The 9,171-nt window shown below is 43.2% G+C and overlaps 1 long non-coding RNA gene across 1 annotated transcript; it reads left to right on the top strand.

The window, feature by feature from the left end:
* Positions 1-2,759: 2,759 nt before the first annotated feature.
* Positions 2,760-4,638, top strand: LOC118563608. Its single transcript, XR_004931298.1, has 3 exons — positions 2,760-2,871; positions 3,148-3,244; positions 4,413-4,638. It is a non-coding gene; the product is annotated as an uncharacterized LOC118563608 (long non-coding RNA).
* The last annotated feature ends 4,533 nt before the right edge of the window (positions 4,639-9,171 follow it).

Raw genomic sequence — 9,171 nt, 5'->3', positions numbered from 1 at the left:
AAATAAAATACATTTGCAGGCACTATGCATGTCTAGCAAAGTTAGCTAAAAGCAATGCGTTAACATAACATGCATTTTTAGATCTCTCAAGCTGGAATGGACCCTTTTTTTTTTTTTTTTGGCTCGCAGCTGTTGATTATTTTGTCATTTCGCGTCCCTGACCCCCCTCTCCCTTGCACTGACATGTGAGCTGATTATGCCCAAGTAATTCACGTGTGATCTTTGCAGCACTTTCTCTCGCTTTGTGCTTCTTCGGCGATGAGTGACACAACAGCAGGTGCTCAGAGAACCATGGAGAGTGCTTTCATTTTGCCACTTACGGGACAAATTACCCAGACAATGGACCTGGTGAGCCAAGACCCTAATTTAATTCCAACTGTTGACTCTGGGCATTCGGCCGCATGCATTCGCTGCAAAAGAAGATCCTCCTCCACAAAACTGAAGAAAAATGGAAAGGAAAAAAATGGGAGACAAATGAAAGGTAATATTCTTTATCGAGGTGAACACAGCAGCAGATGAACTGTTCTAATATGAGCACAAATATGATTTAGGAAGTCCATGCTTCAGAAAGCCCTCTACTCAAAGTGATACAGATCAATAGTGTTTGCTGGGCACAGCAGAAACAGTAAGGGAATGAATAAGGAAAAAAAATAAAGAGATGGGGAAAGTGAAAAGACGAAAAAAAAAGAGGAGAAACGCACATCTCGCAATATAGGGGAGCGAGGGACCTCGGCAGAGGAGCTGTAGTCAAATTTCAGTGGTGTCAAATTAATTTCCGTGTTATCTGGAAATTCAATTAGAAAGGAGCCCCCCCCCCCACTTCCCTCCCCTCGTTCCTCTCCCTCCTCGCCTCCTTTGTGAGGCAGAGAGTGTCGGACATCCCGGTGTGACAGATTACACTGCTCAGAGTGCATATCAGGCCGAAGTGTTGAGGCCCACTAATCCGCCCTCTAATTCTCAATTAGTGTAAAATGAGCCCATAAATCACGCAGACAGGCCGATCGATAGAAACGTTGTTTTAGGAGTGATTGGCAGCCTCCCCAAAGGTTACTGTTTAAGTTGGTTTAAGGTTACAGCTCTCTCCAGGCTGGTGGCAGGCCGTGTGTGTGTGTGCGTGTGTGTGTGTGTGTGTGTGTGTGTGTGTGTGTGTGTGTGTGTGTGTCTTGGCTTGTGGTTAGGAGGGCTTGGGTGGGTGGAGGGCTGGGGGGGGTTGAACTCAATCTATATGATGCAGGGCCTTAGTCCTTTGGGGATACAGCAGAGGGACAGCACCAATTTTTAGCCCATCAGCCGTCCAATTTTTCTCCTTTTCATACCTGCTGTAGTAAATGAGAAACAAATTAAATTTCACCCCACTATCTCCACAGAAACCATTTAAATCCTTTATGGAAACCAAATTGTCCCCAGACAAATCGCCCCTGGTTCTGTGGAAATACACTATGGTGCTGCAACCGAAATAAATTTGTGTCACTCCGGATATGGCTTTGTCTGTAATGCCATTCATTGGAGGATCTTGGTGAAAGAGAGAGGGGGAAATAAAATAAGGGGGCACTTTTAGAGGAACAAAAGGGTTGAAAAAGAACCAAGCTCCCCATTTTCGCTTTTTCTCCTTCCTCTCCATCTCTCTTTCTCTCTCTCTCTCTCTCTCTCTCTCTGTCTTTCCCTCCCTCTCCCATGCGGCCGCTCTTCCCCTGCGTGGTGTTATTAATTTTCGGCCAGAGATTTTTGCATTCATGAGGCTGAGATTGAAATGGAAATGAGGGCTGGCTGAGCAAGCGGAGTGAGCAGGCTCAGCAGTGGCCCCGGCGAAACCACAGGGCCCCAATGCAGCACAGACGACGCATGTCAGAGACAGGGGGGACTCGGCGGCCAGCATCCAGCCTCTCACCCCCCCCCCCTCACCCCCAGATTGCCGGCCCCTGACATCAATCACTGCATCAGGGAAACAATAAATAAAACAGCCCCAACAAGGACGATGAAAAATCACTGACAGTGCAGGAGGGGAGAGTTTGAAGAGGACGAGGAAGGAGAAAGGAAAAGCACCAGGTGTCATTCTACTTTGAAAGAGCTCAACAATTAGTCACAGCCACAGAGGAGAAAAGAGAGAAAGAGGCAGATCAGGAGAAGACAGGAAGGACTTCAGACACAAATAAAAGCCAAAGGAAACAGAGAAGGGCTGAAATGTGAGGACTTATACTTACTAACGTAAAACTAACCGTAACTGTTGAGGTTAGTTTGATTTAAGGAACATAGGAGATTTTTAAATACACTTTTTACCTATTTGGACTATGAACGCAACAGTGCTCGTGTCTACATGGCAAATAAGGTCTTAGTGGATTAAATGATTCTTTGTACCTTTAAAACAATTATTGAATATATTTGGGCTGAAGGCTTTTTCCTGGGGGGCTACCATTTTTGGTGGACATCTGTTCTCGCTACATAAAAAGAGAAAGTAGCCAGGGTTCTAGTGTCTATCCCCAAAAACTTAAACATTACCCTAGACTTAGCCATCACCTTACCCTAAACCTAAGCCAAACTCAATTCACACCGTAGTCCTAAACCCATCCTAACCCCCCAAAAACAATATTTTTTCTTCACGGGGGGGGGGGCAGGCTTTGGGTGGGTGTAAGTGACCAATAATGTGACCAAATCCATTAAAAACCAGTTTAAATTTGCTTTACTCATTTGTAAATTTTAAAGTGCATCGCCTTTTACTTTGAAATTCACGCTCTTATTTTGTAAGTGTCACCAGTGAAGGAAGTGACTGGTACTTAGTACAAAATGAGGGAAAATAAGGAAAGAAGGAAATATAAAACAGATAATATGTTGGTTTTGAAGTGATTTTAGCTCCTGGCTGACTGCAGGCACAAGGTACGTTAATTTTTTCATGTGTTTGGAACATTTGTGGGTTAATTCAGGTAAAACCAAGGGTTTGTTAAGATTGTCTTATTGTGACCGATGCATGGTAATTTGTCGCGGGCGCTGTTGCAGCAATGTTATGACTCCAGGGTGAGAGACAGTTTTACGTAGCTCAGCTGTCAATACTTCTTAACCATTCTGAAAGAAACTTTGTTTATGTGTAAGAGCAAACCGTGATTTTATGTTTTTACATTATTTTCTTTAAAGCTCTTCCGGTGTTTTCCACAGAAACTACCAGGAACAGACATTCATTAAAGGAGCGTTATGAACCATCAGTGGGAGCGACCATTATTTAGCCGGGGAGGCGACTGTGGGTCCTCACACTGTAAGTGTGAGATCTCACACACACACATGCTGAAGGGCAAAGGTCAATCTGAATTACACTTAATTTCCTGTAAAATGGTGCATGGCTTTTCACCCTGAACGCACCATCCCACACACCGCACCAACAGTGAAACACAGCGGTGGCCGCATCATGCTATGATGCTGTGGAAATCTTCATGTATTTTTTTTTTTCTGGCAGATAAGGAAGCTAGTCAGAATTCCTGGGTGGATGGATGGAGCTAAATGTAGGATTATCCTTAAAATAAAATTAAAAAAAACTGTTGGAGACCGGAGACTAGGATAGATGTTCACCCACCATATGAACAATGACCCTAAAGATACAGTGCATTGATTGTCAATCAAAGCACAGTGTCAGAAAGGCAATGTCAAAGTCCAGAACTAAGTCAAACTTAGAATCCATTATGAAACTGAAAAAGCCATATACATAGATGGTAGCCATGCAATCTGGCTGAGTCTCAGCTATTATTTTAAAAGGAACAAGCGAGTGTTTCAGTCTGCACAGATGCAAAGCTTGTGAAGAATAAGTACTTGCAACAGCATTTGCAGTTAAAGGTAATTCCACAGTATTATTTCAGGAAGGCTGAATACAATTTGAGCCAATTTAATTTGTAATAATCACGTGTTTCTTCTTCTGCACTACTTTGTGTTGGTCCAAATAAACAAAATCCTAATAAGTAGTAGTAATAAAGTATGTGTTTTTAATGTGAATGTAAAAAAAAAAGTTAATTAAATAACTGATCATATAATTTGAATAACTTAAATAAAAGCTATTTGAATATTCTCACTTTTGGAAAGGAAATATACTAGTTTAAATCTTCGGTCTGATGAGGTGCATACAAAATGTCAGTGTTTACCTGGTGGATTCATACAGACTTCAGCCGACTCTTTTGAAAGCTTTTTATTCGACTGTTTGTCTCTTGAGAGGTCACATTTTATGACAGCGTCCCCTCAGGTTCACGTCTCACCCGGTCCGTGGGGCCCTTAAAGATGACATCACCATCTGCCATCTGTTGGGGGGGGGGGGGGGGGTCGTTTTTATTTTTTTATTTCAGTACAATGGATTTCCATTTCAGCCATACCAGAGCAGTTTCCTATTATGAACATTATTAACTGTGTGTTCACTCTTCCTTTTTTTTTTCCCCCTGCAGTTCCTCGGTGTCTGCTTTATGTCCTCTGCAGCAGAAAAACTGAAAGGCTGGTTCTCGTCTCCCAGAGTTTATTGAAATCATGTGAATGCCATTTGCGCTTAATCCTTCTGGGTGTGCCATAAAGAGAAGAGAGTCGGCAGCTCCTGAAGAGAGATGAGAGGACCTCAGGGGATTCACTTTGCTTTGCCTCATCTGCTGGGAAAGAGAGGAATAGAGAGAGAGAGAGAGAGAGAGAGAGAGAGAGAGAGTTAGACGACTGACAGCCCAACCAGAATATGTCTTATAATTTGATTAGGTTACAATGACAATTTTTATTTATAGTTGGTCTCAGATGCAGGGAGGTGGCTGTTTTTTTTTTTTATGTCATCTAATTTATATGAGATGATTTTATAAATAAGCAAAGATCGTATCGCTAGAGGCTAATTACAGACAACAGCGTGTCCATCTGACGCCTGGCCCCGACTAATCAAACACTCGTTTGCCTCATTAGGATTGTGATTGCTCTTTCTTTTCGCTTACCACGGGTTCTCCTCCTCTAAACCAGCATATCAAGTCACTGGAGCACCTTCCATATGCATGAGAATTACATCAGACACAGTGCTGTTGTCGGAGCTTTTGAAATAATAATGTGGCAAATGATAACGCCTCGGGACGCTACAACACCTCATTACGGCTCAGAGTAGTTCTTGTAAAGGAGAAAACAGGATGGAATGAATAGGAAACATGGCGGCGCAGGAACAACAGCGGTATTTATATTCATCCCTTTTTACATCAAATTGTTGCTTTCTCAAGGAACGCTTGAGAAACGGCGGCGGGGTTTGAACTCGGGGTTAATGAAAAAGTCCCTGGCGTCAAGTTACCTGCGTGTCTGCAGGCGAACCCGCCTGTCGAAACAAACATTTCATTTGTGCGCCACATGTTTTTCAGACGAGACCCCGGTAAAAGTTGTTCAATAAATTTTACCGTCTGTTTTACAGACACCCCCTTTCTGCCCGCACCCCCCCCCCCCCCTGCCTGTGTCATTTTTTTAATTGAAAGTAGATTCTAACTCGGCTATAAACGTCATTCCACCATTTTCAGAGCTGCTTTAGATCAAATGGTTGTTTCAACGGGCCGCGTGCTTACAGATGCCTTCAACCTCGCCTTGTCTCCCAGGCTCTCGTACTGTTAAACACTCTGGCACTCTTTTAAGGCTGGGAGATGGCTGTCACTGCATTTTGTCAGCAAAGCATAATATTTCTTCAGGAGTTCTGAACCTGGCACTCAGCAGGGTGGAAATGAAAATAAGGCAGTACATAAACGGAGGGAGTCAGCCGTAAATCACCTAACACGCAGAGGCGGCAGCAGGTAGACGCACTGCTGCTGGCTGTCACAGCACTCCCCAGGAAAGCAGGTTGGACACCAGCCATCGTGCTTTAATCAAACTGCGCATAACAGACATGTCCCTGCTCCTCGTGACAGACGCAACATACGGTGCGGCGCGCGGCACCAAAGAAGTCGGCTTTAAGACTTTTCCAACTCGTGCTATTTAAACGCGCCTTATGTTTGTTTGTTTCGGTGTCAGAGGTCATTCTTTTGTGGTATCCTAAAAGCAATCTCTGAAGCTTTCAAATCAGCGGTTCACACACACACACGCGCAGGCGCACACACATTTTCTTCAAAGGTCGATTCGCTTTACTGTGATACGAAGCTTCTTTTTTTTTTTTTCCTGACACGCTGCGTGTCAAACGATAATGTTATTGTTGGCGAGACTCTTTTATAGCGGTATAATTTTATTCTGACTTTTTTTTTCCTTCTTTTTAATTAAGTAGTGGATTTCTCACATGGCGGTGGGTTTTCAGCTATAACTGCGGGTTGAAAGCTAATCCAAAACAGATGGAGAAGTATTCATATTCTTATGAGGGAAAAATTATGCAGTCCACTGAAACAATAGGAACCGTTTTCATTCCACGCATGATGAATTGTCTGTCTGAGCTGAAACACGGGCTTTAAGTGGACTGAGAACAATGAATGTCCGCTGTCGTGAAGTCAGGTTGATGAGCAGTTTTGGTGGCGTGGTTCGTGATCGATGCATCCGTCGCTGATGTAACGGCTTGGTTTTGCTACTCGCTTTTACATTTTCTTATGAATCGTTTGACATCTCAAAAGAATTCAAAAACACTGCTTTGCAAAAGTATTCAGTATGCACAAATGTATCAGATGTGGCCTTCAACTCAACACAGTCAAGGCAATCATCTTGAAGTGGAGAAATAATTGCTCAACAGTAAAAAAAAAACTGGACATGACTCCAAAGTTGATGAGAAGACAAGAAGAAAATGGGTCAATAAGGCTGCCGAGAGATCTGCAGCGTTAATAAAAAAAAGCTTCAGGAGTTTCTGGAAGTACTGGGAATGTTTCACTTACATTTCCTGTATCCTTTATGTGTTTGACCTATTGGGTAGAGTCACAAGATTTGTTCCAAAGAAAAGCATCTAAGCCCTGGACACCTGAACTCTTCCCAAAGCATGTGGGAAAAATGTGGTTTGGTCTGATGAAACAAAGGCTAAACTTTTTAGCCCTACTTCCAAATGGTACTTTAGTGCAAAACAACCCTGAACATAATCACAATAAAGGAACTATATCTTTCACCACAACCATGGCCCAAAGTAACTTTTCATATCAGCAAAAGATTGGTTTTACCAGAAGACGTGTGTGATTTGGAGTGGCCCAGCAAGAGCCCACTCCTAAATTTAGTTGAAAATATGCGAGGTGACCTGAACAGGGTGGTGCAAAGGAAATGCAGTAAGAAAGTTTCAACAAAGTAAGGGTTTCAAAGTGTGCGCTTGTGCACCACATTCTGGGTTTTTATTTTTGTTTTACATCACAAACATTTTTTATTTTATATGGGGTGTGTAGACATTTTATATCCATTCTTAATTATGTTTTCATCTGAATAATCTAAAAAGTATGTATGCAAGATGCGTGCCATCTCTTTTAAAACTGAGTCTATGGTCCTCAGAAGAATAAAGGTGGATTGCCCCTTCTGGGTTGGGGGTCAGTCTGCCTCCAGCGGAGGAATTTAAGTATCTTGGTTTCATGAGTGCTGGTAGCATGGAACGAGAGATGGACAGCGGGATTAGGGCCGCATCTGCAGCAATGCAGGCAGTAATGGAGGCAGTAATGCAGGCAGGCAGGTCTGTTATGGTGAAGGAAGAGCTGAGCCAAAAAGCAAAGCTCTCAATTTACCGGTCCGTCTACCTTACAACCCTCACCCACGGTCATGAGGCATGGATCATGAGCGGAAATATCGGTCACTTTTTGAATAACTTCCCATGCACATGACTATCCTACTTGCTCTTCCACTCCTCAGGGAGATTGCGTTGAAAGAATATTCCTCTTCAGAGGCCTTCCTCTTCTTCTCATAAACTTGTTAGACAGTTTGCTTCTTGCGACTCTCAGCCTTTTTCAAAGTATACGGTAAGAGCAGCGGAGCTACAATGGATGACAGAAACCAAAGCTCAATGGATACCTAAACACCAGGAGTGTGCATGTGCAGCAAGAGGAAACTAGTAAGGAACGTGCATACACATTGGCTTTAGGTGAGTCATCACGATGATTGGCATGTGGGATAACCAATACATAAGCTTGTCCCTTAGAAACTCGAAACTGAAAGAAGATTGTCCACTATACCTTTAAAGACAGAGTAAGGAGCTTTGTTATTCAGGGGCGAGCTGCTTATTCAAGTAGAGCCGCTGCTCCTCCACATCAAAAGGAGCCACTTGCGGTGGTTTTGACATCTGATCAGGATGTCCGATGGAGGTCTCCCTTTAGAGGTGTTCCGTGCACGTCCCACTGGGAGGGGGACTATATTCTCCGTCCGGCCTGGGATCCCCCATAGGAAGATGAGCTGGAGGGATGGTGCTAGGGAGAGGGATGTCTGGGTCTGGGACTCCGTGACCCAATCTCAGATAACCAGAAGACAATGGAAGCAGACGGACGTATGGTACTGCATGCATTTGTATTCAGCCATCTTTACTCCAATAGGTATAGTAAACAATTCCCTTCAGCATTCCTAGTAATGGATCTCAGTATAAATGCAGCTGTTCTGTGAAGGCCTCAGAGGTTCGCTAGAGAACGTCAGTGAACAAACAGCGTTGTGAAGACCAAAGAACCCAGACAGGTCTGGGATTTGGTTGTGGAAAGGTTAAAGTAGGCTTGGGTTGTAACGCACCATTTCAAGCTTTAAGACTCACAAAAGAGCTCTGTTCAATCTGTTCAGAAATGGTAACAGTATAGCAGGACTGCAAACCTATCAAGAAATGGTGTCCAACTACGATTAAATAAGGAAAGAATTCATCAAAGAAGAAGCCAAAAGATCCATTGTAACTCTAGAGGAGCAAAAGGCATATATTGCTTAGGTGGGATCATTTTTGAAATAAATAAATGCATCCAATTGGTTATATTGTTTTGTTTTGTTTTTTTGTTTTTTTTTTGTTTTTCAGAACTGGAAAAGTACCACATTTGAAAGATGGTTCAAAACACATACACGCAGGTCCGTGTATGTACATTGCACCACCTGAATTGTGAAACCAGCTTAATCACTGTTTTGCTTTATGAAAGGCGGGACAGAAGCTGATCTTTTAAACCCAAGTCAATTGGGTTGCTGGCAGCAGAGGCGATCATCCGGCGTAATGGACAGTGACAGAGTGACATGTGACATGGAGAGGATGGCAAAGGATGGAACAGATGGTTCACCTTCTCTCCCTGCGACTTGGCGGTA

This window comes from Fundulus heteroclitus, chromosome 7 (assembly GCF_011125445.2).
Source record: "Fundulus heteroclitus isolate FHET01 chromosome 7, MU-UCD_Fhet_4.1, whole genome shotgun sequence".
Classification (NCBI taxonomy): domain Eukaryota; kingdom Metazoa; phylum Chordata; class Actinopteri; order Cyprinodontiformes; family Fundulidae; genus Fundulus; species Fundulus heteroclitus.
This window is presented reverse-complemented; position numbering and strand designations above follow the sequence as displayed.